This window comes from Amborella trichopoda, chromosome 1 (assembly GCF_054954075.1).
Source record: "Amborella trichopoda isolate Santa Cruz 75 chromosome 1, AtrichopodaSantaCruz75HAP2 v2.0, whole genome shotgun sequence".
NCBI lineage: Eukaryota > Viridiplantae > Streptophyta > Magnoliopsida > Amborellales > Amborellaceae > Amborella > Amborella trichopoda.
In genome coordinates, this window is record NC_142336.1 from 32,999,140 (window position 1) to 33,018,850 (window position 19,711).

The window sequence follows — 19,711 nt, forward strand, 5'->3', positions numbered from 1 at the left end:
CACCTGCAATACACAATGGAAGGTTCACATCTACAACAACAAATGAAATATTTTGCAAAAACTCCTTCTTGAGATTATTAGAATTTAAATTATATATTGGGCCCTAAAAAACAATAACACAAAATCTATCAAAAGCCATTACATCAACACATTTAAGAAAAGTTGCATCCCAAATTGTTTGTGTTCCCCCAGATGACCTAATAGCATCATTTTCAGCAAAATCAAACATACCACTTCCCCAAACTTCACGCACTGACCTTAAAGACAGACTAGAAAGTTTAGTTTCCTAAAGTAGCAAAATGTCAGGATTCTGAAACTTGACCAGCAACAGAACTTCTCGTTTCCTCCTTGACTCCCCTAGTCCTCTTATGTTCCAGCTAATTATTTTCATGTGCACAAGAGGAATAGCTATATTTGGCGACGGGAGGATCATTGGAAGATACACAGGTTTCATCATCATCTATAATAATCTCTTCTCCCGACTTAACCTCCTTGAAAAGCACAACACCTGTGGACGTTATGTTCCTTCTTGCATCAATTCTTAAAGATGATCATGTCGGCCTTGCCACTTCCTTGACTTTGCCCATGCCTTCGTCTTTTCCTTTCTCATTCTCCTATATCTTCTTTTAAATTTTTCTAATTCCTCTGCCATTCATCTTTATTCACATTCACTTTTGAAGCTTTTTCACTCTCCTTAATAGCTTCAAAATTTTGTCTGATCATCACAAGACATCCTCATATCACTAAACATTGCTTGAAAATATTTTTCCTCATCAGCTTATTCCATAGAAGTTTTCTTCTTCATGAGGCAAATCCCCTCTTTCCTGATATGCAGTTATCATAGTTAAAGGGTCCCCACATAGAGCACTTCCTCATCTGAATATACCTCCAAATTAATCCCAAACAAAAAAGTCACCAACTCAGCGTCTTGGTTCAGCTGAAGAAGCATTGGCTGCCCATCAATTTCATCTTCAAGAACAATAATAGGGATACCTTGTACCTACGAGGTGATCTGAGGACCTCTATCTCTTCTTTTATAGGCGACTTTACGAAAAAGAAGGATTTTTTTTTCCATTTTCACCAACCAATATTGTTGGGTATTTGTGACTATTAAAGGTTTTATGGGAGCTTATAATAAATATTATTGAAACAAAACCTCAGTGAGAGTATCCTCCAATTGGACAGAGATAAGCAAATGCTATTTGCCGAGGCTCAAACTAGGCTTAACACGTTAGGCTAGTTGACTTAGAGGACCCTTAATTACTTGGGTATAGAGCACAACTGAAGAGGTTTAGTAGGGTTATCCCTTAATGAGGTCGAAGTTGCCCAGGATAGAGAGCTAAGGGACTGTGTGATCCTTGTGTATGATGGTAGACATGTAGGGACGACGGCCAAAGCCTCATCTTTGAACCATCATACGACATATATATATGATAGTCGTATTGAGAAAGAAAGTCACCATTGAAGGTGATATATGTGCATGTACGAGAGATGACTCCTATGCACTATAGAGTTGTGGTTGCACCAGATTTGTGTGACATCTGACTTGTCCCTAAGGGAGAACATATAATCTATAATTTAGGATTGTGTCCTCTCACCTATTGGCTGACTTGGGTAACCCAATCATAAACCCTTGTGATGGTATGTGGTTCATGGGAACTGCTGGGTCAGATTGAGAAAGTGAGTGCGGATTATAAGCCGTAGTAGAAGATGTAGTGCTTCAACATATTTATAATTCCTTGACGTAGTTGGATCTGAACCCCATAAAAAATTATTTAAAATTAATTATTTTGATGTTAATTGATTTTTAAATTAATGGTTAGAATTTTTAGAAGTTATGAAATTTAATTGAAATATTATAGAAAATTTTGAAATTTAAGAAGTTTGAATTCTCAAAGAACGCATGTATAAGATATTTATATAGGAGAAAATATCAAAAAGGAAAAAAAAGGCCCACATAGATCTATATCGAAGAGAGGGCACGCCCCACATAGGTAAGTATTGAGGACTAACCTCATAATGCAACTTGTACTATAACTCTCTTAATTGAAGGGTTGTAACCTACAGATTCATATGCTTCAAAGATCTGAGACATACCATTGATCTCGTGGAGGAGACCCAGAGTGAGGTGTGCAAAATCTAGTTGAGTAATCTTTTAGTAGCCTTTTTTATGGTTTGCAGTCTTATATTTTCTTGTTCTCATGGGTTTCAATAAAAAACTCTAACCAACACTGAAATTTCTTCACATAAAAGAGGATGGGTTTCCTCTTCCTTTAACATTTCCAACTCCTTCCTTTCCCCCAAAACAGTCTTCAAGATAGTCTTCAAATAAAAGAAGATGGGTTTCCTTGTCCTTCTACCTTTACAACTCCTTCCTTTCCCCCAAAATAGGTTGTGTGGTCACCTTTTCAATGAAAGCACAAACTATGGGAAGAGCAAACTCTTTTGGAAAGATACCATCGTTGCCTTCTCCCAATGGATCCTCTACTGTCTTTATTATCCCTTCAAAAAGCACACCACCTAATAATTGCACTTGAACTTCTAAAAGCCCTTTCCGTTTTAAATATCCTCCCATAAGCGGCGTCTTGGTCCCCATAGCCTTTCTCAATTGATGAACTCTGCCTTCTCTACTTTTGTAAAAAAGACCTTCGCCTTCCCATGATCTCTATTTACGGTCTCCCAATTATTACTATATGATAATTGAGCAATTCTATCCTGCTTGGAAGTCAAGCTCTCCTTACCAACAACTTTATTGGCCCCATTTTAGATTGGTGACTCTCTTTCAGACCTTCAATCACCACTTCTATCAAAAAACAAAAAATATCGTCCGATTTGATAAAAAGTTTCATTTGTTTTGGAACAGATGAATAAGCACTACATTTAATTCTAACTCATACAAATGAAGCATATCACTTCTAATCAAAATCCAATCCACCTCCAAAATTCCCAACATAAACTTCCTAGACTTTGAGAAACACTCCAATTCTAAACATGCAAAGGCACACCATAGAACTTAACCCAACAATCATATCTAGGAATAAGAGAAGAATGTGCTGAAATATTCCAACGGTTAATAGTCAAAAGCTTACTTCTAAACCTTCAATGGGGGATCTGAACAACCCTTTTTGTTTCTTCCTCTGATCATAAAAAAAAAAGCACACCCGTTGTCTCCCAGCTTTTTCACCACGGGCATGTATGTAAGGTCCCATGCCCGTTTAGCCCAATCACTCAACCCAAACTGATCATTTGATGGTGGGTAAAGGGATCCTGCCACTACTTCTGATTAATGCTTAAAAGTATCTTTCAAACCTTCCGCTACTGCTGATAGATGATGATTGTTACTATCATTGATCCCACCTTCCTCTGCATCGTCCCCCTTGTCTACCATTTTCTCACGGTCTAACCCAATATACCCAAATGTCACTATTATCTTTAACCAGTTAATACAAAATGAGATGGGTGAAGGTATGCTTTTGATTACAATCAACTTCAAAGTACATTTTTTCCAACTTTATGAAGCATCCCCGGCCACTCTTATGGGTTAGGGGGTTAAAAAGTATTGGAGGAGACCATGCTTAGAAAAAATGGTCTGGGAGGCTATACATAATTTTCCTTAAACAAAATTAGGAAGTGGTGGTTAAGAATTAGAGAGAGACAATGCCATGGGAAGAGAGACAGAGAAGAAATTGTGGGGAGATATAAGAGAGAAGGTATTAAGGAAACATCCTATCATCTCAATATTCTACTAAAAAAAATTCCTTAAGAAAAGAGTGGAAAATCTCTTCTTAGAAGTCTCTCTAGAGATTAGGAGAGAGGGATTCAACTAGCCTTAGAGTTGAATTGCTTTCCCCTTCTTATAGAGAGTGGCTCCTAGATCCTGATCTGCTTGATGCAGGGATACTACAACTCTCCTTGGAGACTTCATACATTGACATAAACTGCTCCTATCTCTTCTTTGGCAGGCTTTCAAAAGGCAAATTTTACACACATATCAGGAGGGGAATATGGTTGCTAACTGCCTAACTAAGAGGGCAGTCACTCTTTCTAAAGCAACAATTTGGAGAGCTTAGCCACTGGATTTCATTACTCTTTTACTTTCTTTTGATTTTGTAAATATTCCATATGATAAGGTTGTAAATGATTTGTATTTTTCTGTCCTTATTTCAATAAAACTTTAGGGTAGAGACCCTAATTCTCTCTTATTTACCCTAAACAAAAAAAGGACCTAAAATTTCTTAAAGTAGGGATAGAGAGAGCAGGTTATAGGAGGTTTAATATGAAAGAAATATAGTTAGAGAACCAAAAACAAATCTCTTTCACTTCTTTACCAAAACTCTTTCTCTCTAAACATTGGGAGAGGCCTATCCTAAATTTCTCTTACTATACCATAAATTTCTTGTTTTTTGTTTTGCTCACTTCTTAATTTATTCATTCCGTATTAATTCTTTAATCTAAAAGTTCTATCTTCTAGTGCACATTTGGTTCGTGTAAAATCGTCTTCTCGTAATAAATTAATTTATTAAGAAATAGATCTCTTAAGTTTAGATTTCTCAAGCTTTTTTTCCCATGTTTGCTAACATTGTCTAGATTCCCTATCAAATTGTTTTCCTTCGTCTATTAACTTGTTTGGGTAGTTTCTCAAGCTTTTTTCCCCATATTTGCTAGTATTATCTAGATTCCCTATGAAATTGTTTTCCTTCATCTGTTTGGGAATCGACCATCCTAGAATTAACATGTTTTCAAATTTTAATTGTAATTATGGATATTGTTGAGAAGGCACTAATACATGTCCATTGAGTAGGATATATTGAAAATTACCTATCTACAACATGACTAACAAATTGGAAGGTTCAAATCGTAGGTCTAGGTATATTTTAATTTTGTTATGCTTTCTTCTCCTCCATCCGAAGGCATGAAACATTGATTTTAAGTATCAGTACCTCTATTTTGTAAATTATTAGACAGTCTCTCTAGAAAGAGAGATGAAGAGCGAAAGGCCGAGGCTTGGAGAGGGAGGGAAGAGGCTAGGCTATGTAGTATGGATATGCATATCATACTACATTACTGCGCCAGAGTTAAAGGGTGGATACGTGTCATAATAATAAAAAGGGGACATAAGTCTATAGAGATTGTTGGACACATTCCTTGCTTTAAAGGATGAGATAAAGAGAAGGAGCCCTAACTCTATAGAGATTGTAGGACACATTCCTCACTTTAGAAGATGAGATAAAGAAAATGGCCTAACTCTATGGAGATTGTAGGATACATTCCTCAATTTAGAGGATGAGATAAAGAGAAAGGACCCTAATTCTATAGAGATTGTATGACACATTCCTCACTCTAGAGGATGAGAGAGAGAGAGAATTGTTTCCATATCTTATGAAAACGTACAAGAGAGGGAGAGATAATTTTTTTTATCCCAGTTTTTTCTAAAATTTTGGATGAAGAGTAAAGAAAAAGATAATCTCCTATTTTAAGAGTGATCCCTTTCTTAAAATTGGTATGTGAAAGGTAGAGAAAAAGAGAATCTCTTAAAATAAGATTCTACCAAAGAGAAAGATTATTTCTATATCTTAATTTGATATGTCCATACTGTTTCCATATCTTAATGAAAAAGAGATTGTTTCCATATCTTAATCTGATAAAGAGAGTACGCAAAAAAAAAAGACCGTAGCTGAGAGGGAGGAAGACGAAGGGAAAAGAAGATATGCAGCAATACTATAGATAGTAACTGAGAGAGGAAGCAAGAGAGAGACTACATAGATGTTGAGAGTTGAGAGAGAGAGAGGAGTTAAGGAGGAAAGGGCTTTAGAGGCTCAAGACAATGGTCACAAGAGAAAGTTAATAATCCCCATGTAAACTCCTCATTTTACTGCTTTAGATCCATTACTTATTCAAAACAATATTTTTTATTTTGTTATGTTATATGAAATCCTATGACAATGCAATATGCATCTTCTGGCAGGATCACGTGGCTTCCCAAAAGTTTTTTTTGGGGTGAATAGTGGCTGCTATAGGCTTATTCACTGTAGTTTTGTCGATTGACCATTTATATTTACTTATTTTCCTATAGTGCAGAGATTCATTCTAAATATGTTATGCATAACAATGGTCTCATATATATATATATATATATATATATATATATATATATATGGAAAAGTCTTCACAACATCTACAGGCAAAAATAAATAGTGATTTCTCTTATCTTCATCACTGTTCAAAGTTTATCGCACGGTCATGATTGTCTTGTAGTGTTTCATTTTTCATTTTTCTTCTACAAATCGGAATGATTTGAAATTTGAAGCTTGTGTATATATTAATGAAGCATACCTAATAAAAATAAAATAATTTGTGAAAACAAAATTGACTAAAATACCCCCAAAAATAATTTTCGAGGGTATTTTGGTCAAGTTTTTCTTGTAAAATATTTTTTTAATATTTTTTGTAGATTCACCTATTTTTTATGAACACATGCTCCAAATTTTAGATCATTTTGACTTGTAAAAAAATAATTAAAAATAAAACACTATTAGATAATCGAGACTGTACGATGAATATATATATATATATATATATATATATATATATATATATATATATATATATATATATATATATATATATATATATATATATATATATATATATATATATATATGAAAAAGCTGGAATTAGCCCGCTAGCTCATATGAACATATGAGCCCAACGGTCCAGATTGAATCTAACCCTATCTAAAGATCACGGATGTCTAGTAGTGCTTGAATTTTATTTTTTTTCTACAGATCAAAATCACTTCAAACAATGATTTCTCCTACTCTCATTACCATTCAAAGTTCATCGCAAGGTCACGATTTTTTAGTAGTGTTTCATTTTTATTTGTTTTTTTACAAATCGATGAAGTGGGTGGAGTGTGTGCGGCGGTAAGAGAAAGAAGAAGAGAAAGTGCACGCAGCGGTAACAGAGAGAGAAAGAGAAGAAGAGAAAGTGAGTGCGAGGAGCGCACGCGGCGGTAAGAGAGAAGAAGAAGAGAGTGCACGCGGCGGTAAGAGGGAAGAAGAAGAGAAAGTGCACGCAGCGGTAAGAGAAAGAAGAAGAGAAAGTGCGGGCGACGGTAAGAAAAAGAAAAGAGTGCCGCCGTACGCAACACCACCGAGCATGTGCATGACTCATGGATGCCACTTGCCTACTGCATATTGTCACAACTGCTACTTGTCAAATTGCATGTCACTGAATTGCCACATGGCAACCCCAAGCTGCCACCTCACACTTTTGAAGTACATAAGCCTCTCTCTCTTTCCCTCACGCCATGTTATCACTGTTGCAAGCCAAAACACTTAGCATTTGCAGCCCCCTTTTCTAACCTTGGTTGGAGCCTAAATTGAGGAGCTTGAAGAGTGAGCTGTGGGAGGAAATTTGGGAACACCTTTGCACACATAAGGTAAGTGGATCAACACCTTGTATATTCTTAATTATTAAAGTATGAAATTTAAGTATGAGTTTCAATGAATTGTAAAAGAAAAGGATGCATACATGCTCTGTTTTTCATGAAATTAGGCCTTCATTTGCATGATATAATGAGCACTGAAATTCTTCTTGATTTCCTTGAAAATTTGTAGGATGGTGTTCCTATGCATCTAAATTACAAAGAAAGAGGTTTCATATTGAAATATTATATAAATTGGGAATTATTGACTGCTCTTTGGGGTATGTTTTGAGCACACGGTGAAATTCCAAGGAATTTATATATTCTTGTGATGAACTTTTGACTAACCAAATTATATCGAAATGACTCCAAATTACCTACATTTGAAAGATATATGTGTCTACTATGATTTTCATGTTTAAAAGTTGTTTGAATTCTTCATAATTGAGGAGCTAGGCTTCAATTTGGGAAGGCATGCCACTGTTAGCCGGTATTTCTGAAATTCAGGACTATGGCTTCTGTTGTCATAAAAGTTTGACTAACCAAATGGTGTCCAATTGCTTTCAAACTACCGTCATTTGAAAGATGTATGTGTTTACTCAAACTTTGGTTTTAAAATCATCTTGAAATACCTTTGAGATTGAAAGTTATGCCTCTGTAAATAGGGACATATCACTATTAGTAAAATGCAGCAGATTTCATAAGTTTATTTCTGTTACCATGAGCTTTTGACTGACCAAATGGAGTCCAAATGCTTTCAAATCACTTTTGTTATGTATTTTTACTCGAACTTTGGTTTTGAAATCATCGCAAAATTTCCTAAAATTTGGGAGTTATGCTCCTGTTGGAGTAACATATCATTGTCATAGATTGCTACAAATTCCAAAAACTGTTGCTCTTGTTGCGATGGGCTTTTAACTGATCAAATGATGCACCCATAGCTTCAAATTCTCTTTGATCGAAAGATATATATATATATATATATATATATATATATATATATATATATATATATATATATATATATATATTTGAAGTATGAATAGAATGCCACGTCTCATTTTGTATATGCATAATTCTGATGGGAATGACAGTAAATCCCAAATCTACTATATGAACTATGCAAACATTATACGTTGATGTTCCAGGATGTAGCTTAATTCCTTCATAAAGAGATTTCAATTATCTGTTATAAGACATTTAAAATACATGCTTAGGATACTGTGAATGTCTCTGAATTCTTGAGAACAGCAGAGCATGAGCCAATAAACGCTTGAGCATGCATGTACACAGTGCAGTTAAATGTGATTTTTTATATTGAGACTGATATATGTGATGCTGACCACTACGCAATGGGTCCTCCATTGGTAGTTGGATAATATGATTCTGTTATATTGAGACTGATATATCTGATACTGACCACTACGCAATGGGTCCTCCATTGTAGTTGGATAATGTGATTATGTTGTATTGAGACTAATATGTGGGAGATTGACCACTACACAATGAGTCATCCAATGGTAGTTGGATAATGTGATTCTGTTATATTGAGACTGATATATGTGATACTGACCACTACGCAATGGGTCCTCCATTGATAGTTGGATATTGCGATTCTGTTATATTGAGACTGATATATGTAATACTGACCACTACACAATGGGTCCTCCATTGGTATTTGGGTATTGTGATTCTGTTATAATGAGACTGATATATGTGAGACTGACCACTACGCAATGAGTCATTCATTGGTAGTTGGATAATGTGATTCTACTATATTGAGACTGATATATATGATATTGACCGCTACGCAATGGGTCCTCCATTGGTAATTGGATATTGTGATTATGTTATATTGAGACTGATATATGTGATGCTGACCACTACGCAACGGGTCCTCCATTGGTAGTTGGGTATTGTGATTCTGTTATATTGAAACTGATATATGTGATACTGACCACTACACAATGGGTACTCCATTGGTAGTCGGATATTGTGATTTTGTTATACTGAGACTAATATATGTGATACTGACCACTACTCAATGGGTCCTTCATTGGATATGAGCACTACGTATTGGATCATCCAATGGTAGTGTAATGCCTTATCGCTTGAAGGCATAAGGAAAGGGTCGTGTCTTGCAAAGCCACTGCCTATCGAAAACTCCAAAGCGCTTTGGGGATTGTGCGTGTGAGTGAGGACATTACGTAAGGGGCATCCATTTGTCAGTGTCCTCCCTCTTGAATGAGGGTAGAAGTTCCAAATTACAGGATTGGCTTAACCTGATCGATGTGACTTCTACTTCGGAAGTAGGCAAATATAGTTTCTGCCTATGTGAATTGTGTATTCTGTTTGAATGTTTGACTGTGGTTGTAATAAGTATCGATGTAATTGCTAGCTCATGAAATATCTGATGCCCTAATATTTGAATGTTACTCTCCTTACACTGCTAGTGTTTTCTGATGCACGACTTTACTCTGTGATACCGGTATAATCTGTGATGAACTGTGGGCAATATTATCATGTATATCTGCATGTAGGAGGGAATGCAAGGGTAATGATCTACTTACTGAGCCTTTAGCTCATTCCTCTCTTCCCTTATGTGTACAGTGATACCGACAACTCTTGAGTGGGCAGCAGGGGGCGGAGTTCAAGATCTGAAGGAACTTTTGATAGTAGGTGTCAGGTGGCGATGCCACAATGTTGTTTTGATGTAATATTGAAATTTTGTTGTCAGAACGGTAGTGCCTTGGACAGAATTGTAAATAACCTTTGACAATTGTATATGTATATAATGGTTTTAATTTGTGCAGTTATATGATGCATTATGAATGAGTTTTTACTTTTCTTTCGTGGTTTGATTTGATTCCGTATTTTTAAACGCGTTGAGCCACTCCCACCTAAGTGACGTTTGTAACCTCTGGTTGTGATCTCACACTCTGTCGCCCTCCTGCTAGTATGGTAGGGGTTAGGGGGCGGGGTCGTGACAATGCCCAATGGCCCAGAAAAAATCTGGGCCAATCTGACAGTCACTAGACCACAACCTCATTTCATGTTTAAATTTTAATTTTTTTTTTCTATAAATCCAAATCACTTGAAATCTTAAGTGTGTGTTCTTCTCATCAAATCGTACCTAATAAAAATATCACAAAATAATTCGCAAAAATTAAATTAACCAAAATACCCCCAAAATATTTCGGGGGTATTTTGATCTATTTATTTCATGTAAAATATTTTTTTGATATTTTTATTAGATTCGTATATTTTTAAGAACACGTGCCTAAAATTTCAAATGATTTAGATTTGTAAAAAAAAAATTAAAATTCAAACATCAAATGAGGTTGTGATCGTCAGATCGGCCCAGATTCAATCTAGGCTATTCGGTGTTTATTGTAGCAGTATGCAATCTAGGCTATTCGGTGTTTATTGTAGCAGTATGCACATGGGGGTATAGAATATTTTTCCAAATGAGGTTGTGATCGTCAGATCGGCCCAGATTCAATCTAGGCTATTCGGTGTTTATTGTAGCAGTATGCAATCTAGGCTATTCGGTGTTTATTGTAGCAGTATGCACATGGGGGTATAGAATATTTTTCCTATATATATATATATATATATATATATATATATATATATATAGGGATGTGGTTTGTATAGAGCTGAGGCTCTAGACAATCAAATTTAAGCCCACCTTCAAATAGCGTCGAGAAATATGGTTCAATGCGGGAAAGTTTTGTGGTAGCCTTTATGATATTTTCATCTTTAGTTATAAAATTTAAAGCTCAAAAAATAGTGTAGATAGAGCAGATCTATGAAAGCTTAAAAATCTTAAAAATTGACAACCGAAAAATGCGTTACAAGATGCACTATTTCCAAAACTTGAAATTTATTTTTTTCTCATGTCCATATATCTTGATGTCAAGATGATCAATTTGATGATATTCGGGCATCAAAACAACCTCTTCTAGTGAATGTTTTGAAGTAGGCTCTAATTTGATTGTTTATAGCCTAGGTTCTACATAAACTTTTCCCATATATATATATATATGAAAAAGTTTATATAGGGTTGCAACTTTAAAATGTAGAATCACATATGCACCTCAAAAATCTATTGGAAATGTTGTTTTAATGTTGAAAAAAACCTCTAATCGATCATCTCGACATCGAGATGGATGAATATGAAAAAAAAAAAAGTTTTTTAGTCCAGAAAATAGTGCATCTTGCAACACATTATCTAGACCGTCCATGATCAAGATTTTCATATATTTATAGATCTACTTGATTTTAACCATTTTTGGAATTTAAAATTTTCTAATTAGGTATGAAAACAGATTTTAAGATAATAATACAACAAAATTACATGTTATAATAAAATTTTAAGATGCACCTTAATTGGATTGTTTAATGTTGCAACCTTATAGAAACCTAACCCATATATCATCAAATTGATAATGTTGTTTTTGAGGTGCATTTGTGATTCTACATTTTAAGGTTGCAACCTTATATAAACTTTTCAATATATATATATATATATATATATATATATATATATATATATATATATATATATATATATATATATATATATATATATATATATATATATATATATATATATATATTCTGTATAAGTTTTTTGAAGTGTTTTAATTATTTTAAAATTTGTGACCTATTTTTCATCTTTTTTAGTAACAAATTTGTAAATAATTTTTCATAATTATATTGTCCTTTCCGCAAAAATAGATACCAATTTAAAAAAAAAAATCAATTTCTTAGTTACCAAAAAAAACTTATGATCTTGAAAATAATTTAAGAAAGGGAAAATTATAAAAAAAACACCCGATATACACTATCCATGCAACTTACCCCCATTCAATCTATTTCTCTCACTTTTTTCCCCACAACAACCTTTCTTCGCAAAAAACCCCCCAACCCAAAAGGACTAAGAGAAAAAGATTAAACTACCCTTTTTTTCACACGCCCTTCTCTCTTATGTTTCCCATTTTTAATTTACCAAATGCACTTCAGCAGTACAAAGACGCGCTCCGGCAGTACAGTTTCTAGAGACGACACGCTCCAGCAGTCCCGAAGAACGCTCCGACAATATATGCTCTAGAGCCACAACACTCTGGCAGTGTAATAGGGCGCTCCGACAATGTGTTCAGCGCTCCGGCAGTATATGAATGCGCTCTAGCGGTACACCTTCTAGAGACATTTTGCTTTGGCAGTCTATAAAGGCACTCCAGCTATGGAGGCTCTGGAGCCACAGTGCTGTAATAGCACGCTCCGGCAGTGTATTCCACGCCCCGGCAGTGCGTAAGGCGATCTGACATTCCTTACAAAGCCTTTGACGCTCGATATATACGCTCCCCAACAATATGTTCTAGACAATTTGCTCCGACAGCTGTATACTGTGCTTCGGCAATACGCTACTTGGAACCGACAGTCAGCGCCAATTGATTTTTTTTTTACAGGAAGGGCATTTCCGTCAAAAAAATAAAAAAAATTTACCTTGGGGGGTTTTTGCGAAGGAAGTTGTTGTGGGGAAAAAAGTGAGAGAAAAGGTTTGGATGGAGTAAGTTGCATAGATAGTGTATATTGGGGGTATTTTATAATTTTCCCAAGAAGAAAGTATTTTTTATTTTAAAAATTTACTAAAAAAATTTAGTTTTAAATACGTAAATATCTTACTTATGAATATTTTTCTCTATTTTTATTATTATTATTTATTTTGAATATTTTCATATTTTCAAATTAGTGTATCTGTTTTCTAAAAAATAGGTAATCAGATTCTATTAGCATTCAATACATGAATCATGTTTTAATTTTTTATTGTTTTTTCTTTTCCATTTTAGGATTTTACCTGTTTTCAATGAAGCCATAAATAATTTCTTAAATTATAACAAATTGTAACTAAAATTATAAATGTTATTAAAGTTAGAAAATAGTACATAATAAATAAAAATTAAAAGAAAATAGTTGTAAATCTATTTTAGAAAAACTGGAAGTTCTGTGATATATGAATCATTAAAACTATGTATGTTGTATATAATGAGCAACAATATGGAGAAAAATCCCAATTACAAATAGTAGAAATAAGAAAATAAAAATATCAAATTAAGAAATCCAAAAATATAACATAATGAAAATGACCTTATAGATTTGCATGTGCTTTTGCAAAGCTACTTAGTCTCAATTTCATATTTACATGATTGCCTATTTCGATGCAAGTAATGCTAGTAGTAGATATTCAGTGAAAGTTTTTGTTAAAATTAAAGAATAAAAATATATATATACGTACAAATTGGTTTATCAATAAAAATTTATAAAATTGGGTTATCATAAGAATAAAAAAATTATAAATAGTCCAAACTAAAAAAAAGCGCTAAATATGTCAAAGAAATAAAATAATAAAGTATCCAAGAAATAAAATAATAAAGTATCGATTTACACAAGAAATAAAGTAAGAAAGTATCCATTTACACAAGAAAGTAAAGCCAATCATAAACAATAGTGACGCCGCATCCCAGCGGCAGTGGCGCCTCTATTTGAACTTCACTCTCCTCTCTTGGTTTTCAGTTGGAACAAAAAAATCTGTTTCTTCTTGAAACATCTCATATTTCATGGAAGAAAGATTTCCCACCTCTCTCATATTAAAGCAATATTCTCCAATAATAATTTCAAATATACAACACCATCTCTCATATTTTACGCTCATATTTCATATTTCACAAAATATCTCATATTTGAAATATATGACACCATCTCTCATATTTCACGAAATATCTCATATTTGAGGAAAGCAATATTCCTCAATAATAATTTCAAATATACAACACCATCTCTCATATTTTACTAAAGGGTGCAGTTGGCATACAGATGCATCCGTAGCGGTAGACGTAAGATGCTCCTTCAAATTTTATCATGGTATATATTTTTGATGTAAAATGTTGTTAGGATTATCTCAAAATCTATTTTTATATATAATTATAAAATTTTAAATTTTAAAAAAGTTAAAATCAAGTAGAGAAACATATGAAAATCTTGAAAATGAACGGTGTAGATAATATGTTGTAAATGCATTATTTCTAAGAGTTAAAATCTTTTTATTTTTTATGGTCATACATCTCGATGTCGAGATGATCAATCAAAAGGGTTTTCAACATTAAAACTACCTTTTCTGATGAATTTTTGAGGTGCATCCGTAGTTCTAAATTATATGGTTGCATCCTTATATAAACTTTTTCCTTTACTAAATAGAAGTATTTTCTTCTTTATGACCCATCTCATATTTCATGTAAGCAAGATTCTGCTCGCCATCCATTTTCTTCTTTATTAGCCATCTCATATTTCATGTAAGCAAGATTCCCCACCTCTCTCATATTCCACAAAATACAGGTGTGGGTTCCTTTTTCTTTACAGGAAAAGCTTTCTATGTTTCCTCTACAACATAGAAGTTCTATTCTCCCTTTTATCCAACTGTCCATTTTTTAATGGAGGGCTAAGATTGTCCCAACCACAATGTCAGGTCTTTACATTGTTTTATTTTTAATTTTTTTTCTATAAATGGTTTTGACACCAAACTTTGGACATCCATTCTTCTATTAAACTCGCACTAACGATAAATATAAAAAAAAAATATTTTCAATAAAATAAAATGACCAAAATACCATTGAAATTTTTAAGGGTATTTTGGTCATTATTTTTATCGAAAAATTATTGTTAATATTTTTTATAGGTGCACCCAATGAGAAAATGGCATGTACCAAATTTCATATCCAGAAAAATTGTATTAAAAAAACTAAAAATAAAATACTTTGAGACGTCGGATCTCAAATCAAATGGTGAGTGGCTCTCTTGATAAAAAATGGATGGTTGGATAGTAAAAGGAGGATAGAACTTCTATATTGTAGGGAAACATAGTTTTCCTTTCCTTATAACTCATCTCATATTTCATTTCATTAAAGCAAGATTCCCCATTTCTCAAATATTTTAGGAAAACAAAATCCCCGAATAATAATTTCAAATATCCAACCCCATCTCGCTCATTTCACGAAAGCAATATCCCTAATAATAATTTCAAATATCCAACACCAAAGTAATATCCCCAATAATAATTTCATGTCCCCAATAATAATTTCAAATATCCAACACAGATGCAGACAACATACGTCCCCAATAATAATTTCATATCGCCAATAATATTTCAAATATCCAACAGAGAGGCAGACAACATACGTTGGGCGGTCATAAAGACGGATTGTGTTGTGATTCTAAATGGAGCACGGATACCCTAAAACAATAATAATGCATCTGATTACTGACTAATGAAATAGATAGACACTACCCACTAAACTAAGAGAAAGAATAGTAATAAATGAGATAGGTAGACACTGCCTACTAAATTAACTAAGAGAAAAAATAACAAAACGAAGGTAAATTTGACAGCAATGATAACACAAAAGAACTATAACCACCATTTAGAACAAGTACCACACGAATGTTTAAAAAAAAAGGGAAAATTATGTATATATCCGTTATACTTTTTATTATTACCAAAATACTTAATACTTTCTATTATTATTGGAATGTCCGTTTCTTTCACTTCAAAACGAATTTTTTTTAAAAAAGATGTTTTTACGCTTTTTTGGTTGTTCATCAACCAAAATGGCTAGAATTTAAACATTTCAATTTTTGAAAAACCGATAATTTTCCTACTAATAAACAAAACATACAAAGCATAAAGGAGGTTTTTTCTTGATGTTTAGGGTTATTAAAAATTTTTGTCCCCCCAATACAGTATCCTACGAACTTTTTGGTCCCCCGATACAATAAAGTATCCCACAAAGTTGAAGATTTGGCTTTCTGTTTGGTCTTGATTGGTACCTTTCTTACTATTGCCTAATATTGTTGATGAATTTTGTCACAATTAATACAATATTATATTTTTGTGTTACTATTTATTGTGTATTGTTGATTAATAAATATTTTTTGGTAAATATTGTTGAAGCTGTTTATTTGCATAAATATTTGTTGCTCTTATTAATATTTGTTATTTTGGGTAGTTTATTGAACAATCGATTTATTTAGTAGTACTTTATGTTGATATATATAATAGTACACTATATTGTATTTGATGTTTTGGGTAAATATTGTTCAACTTGTTTGTTTGTATTAATATTTGTTGTTTATTTTGTGTTTGTATTAATATTTATTGTTTATTTTGTATTTGTATTAATAATTGTTGTTTTTTTTTTTTTTATTGAGTAATTGGCTTTTTTAGTAGTACACTATTTTGATCTATTATGTAAAATTCATATTTTATGAACCCTATATTAGTTAGGTATATGCAAATTTTTTGTATTCCTTGTTATATTGATTTTTTGTAACATGAATTTTGGAATTCATTTAATACAGTAGCTTTGACGATAGTTACTGAGGGAGTGCAACTGGTATTTCGATATAGGGGGCATTTGAGATGAATCCAAAGTATGGATGTGTTGTTCATAAAGGGGGAAAATTGAAGGTTACGAAGTATAATGAAAATAGTTTTTTGGAGGAACTAAAAAGTCATTTTGGAAATTTAACATCGTGTAATCCAAAAAAATTAATTATTATGTACCACAACACAAGCCTATCTAGTGGCCTTGAATTGATTGATGTAAGTGATGATATAGATGTATCTTTTATGTTGGAAGGGGAGTCTTCGAGTATTGTTATATACATTGCCTCTGCAATAGAGTCAGAATGGAGATCTATGGAATTCCAAACGACAGAACCTGTTGGTGATGACCCATTTCCAAGGAATAGGTACATCTACAGTTTACTATTTTATCTCTAATTTATTTTATTTAAATCTTTTATGTACACAAATTGTTGCTGCATCTTACACTCTATCTTTTGTCAATAGTCGACATAATTCTCTTTTACTTGATGAACATGAGAACATTCAAGTGGCGCCCGAGCCTGAGCTTGTACCAAAGCGTGATATGGAGGATATTTAACCATTTGAGAGCCCATGTAGAGTAGTTGGTAATGAGGTTCAATTGACAATTGGGCAATTTCTTGAAAATGTCAATGAATGTCGATATCATCTTGTTGATTTTGCTGTACACAATAATTTTGTTCTGAAGTTTGACAAAAGCAAAAAGGGGCGGGTGTAGGTAAGTTGTAAGTCAGAGGGATGCACATAGCAAGTGCGATGCTTATATGTTGGCAATACAGAATACTTAAAAGTGAATTCCATGGTTAGGGAGCACATATGTACTGGTCCAATGGGGAGGGTCCATCAGCCACTAGCTCGTAGTGATTGGGTAGCAAAAAAAATTAAAGCCCACATTATTGACCAACCAAAAATTAAAGTGAAAGACATTATAAAGGATGTCCAATGCGATCACGATGTCAGGCTTTCTTACATGCAAACTTGGCGGGGAAAAGAGGTTGTTAGAGAGATGATAGATATATCACATGAACAACAATAGCATGACCTCCCCTTATATATGGAGAAGCTCGAAGAACCAACCCTAAAATCGAAGTTCGCATCTACACAGATGAAGGCAGGTCCAAACGACTGTTCATTACTTTTCGTCCATGCATCATGGGTTTTGTTAATGGATGCAGGCCACTAATGAGTATTGAGAGACATTCTTAAAAAGAAAATAACAAGGCATATTATTGTGCGTTGTTGCCGTAGATGCAAATAATGGGATCTTTCCAATGGCATTTGAAGTGGTCGAGAATGAGAACTACTAGAGTTGGTATTAATTCTTAAGTATACTGAGTGAGTTATTGAATGAGTTTTCTAATCTGTCTGTCTTAACAATTGTATCAGATCGACAGAAAAGCCTGCCAGAAGCAATAGAAAAATGTTTTCCAGCATTCTGCATGCAACATATAAGAGAGAACTTCAAGGGCTTTATGAAGAAGTCAGCAAACACTGAAGCATTGATGATGCTGTTTTGGAAGGTTACCCGTAAAGCGACCATTAGTGGGTTTGAAAAAATGATGTTTGATATACAGTGTGCCGACCCAGAAGCATATGAGTGAATTAAGAATATCCCTCTTAAATATTGGGCATATACCTATTTTCCAGTGGCAAGATACAATCATCTTACCTCTTAGTGAGTTGAGTCATTCAATGCTTGGCTTTTATCTTCTCCAAAGAAGCCGATCATTGCAATGTGTGAAGAATTAAGGGTACAGTTGATGACCAGGTTTGAAGAGAAAAGAAAGTTAGGTAATAGTTGGAGCAGCATCCTAGGACTAAAAGCCCAAGAATTACTCGACTACGAAAGATGAAAGCAAGACTTTTACGCACAGTTATATTGGCCATGAATGCGCAGTTTGAGATCCACTATCTTGGGAAGAAGTACGTTGTCGATTTAACTCATTGGACATGCAATTGTAGGAAATGACAACTCTGTGGCATACCGCGTAGTCACGGCATTGCGGCTATTAACCATAGGCACTTGGATTCCACTGCGTACTGCATTCAGTATTTCACAATGGAATACTTTAAAAGGGTCTTTCAAACTCCCTTTGTACCTGTCCCGGATGATATTGAGTTGACTCGTATGTTCAATCGGACAGTGTTGCCATCAAGGACGACACGTCTTCCCGGTAGGCCGAAAAAGCAACCAAAAATATCAGAGACTGAACAGTCCACCACCAGGCCTTGGAGGTACAAGCGATGCGGTGCAGTGAGTAATAATAGGAGGACTTGCAAATAACCGATAGGCCATTAGGTAGTGAATCATAATTTCATAATGTTGTTTGTATAGAATTATCATTTTGATGAATTAATGAAGATCTTGAATTCCATGTTGTCAATCTTGTATTTTTGTATTGTGTTATGTACCCATCATTACATGCATAATACTTTTGTGCTAATTGTAGCTGACATGGTCCTCCAAGTAATAAGGTAATATAAAATGTAATAAACTCCAAAAAATATGTAATTTTCTAACCCATTTTATAATAGTGTTTAAAAAACTATAACATTCCTATTTTCGATTGTTCAACAACCGAAAATAAGACATTTTCGGTTGTTCTACATCCAAAAATGTCTTGTTTTAAGTTCTTGTACAACAAAAAGTAGGATTTCAAATTTTTAACCTCATGTCTATTTTCGGTTGTTCAACAACCGAAAATCATTTTCAGATGTTAAACAACTGAAAATGTCTTGTTTTTTGTTGTTCAACAACGGAAAATCATTTTCGGATGTTAAACAACAGAAAATATCTTATTTTCAGTTGTTCAACAACCGAAATTAGGACTGCGTTTTCC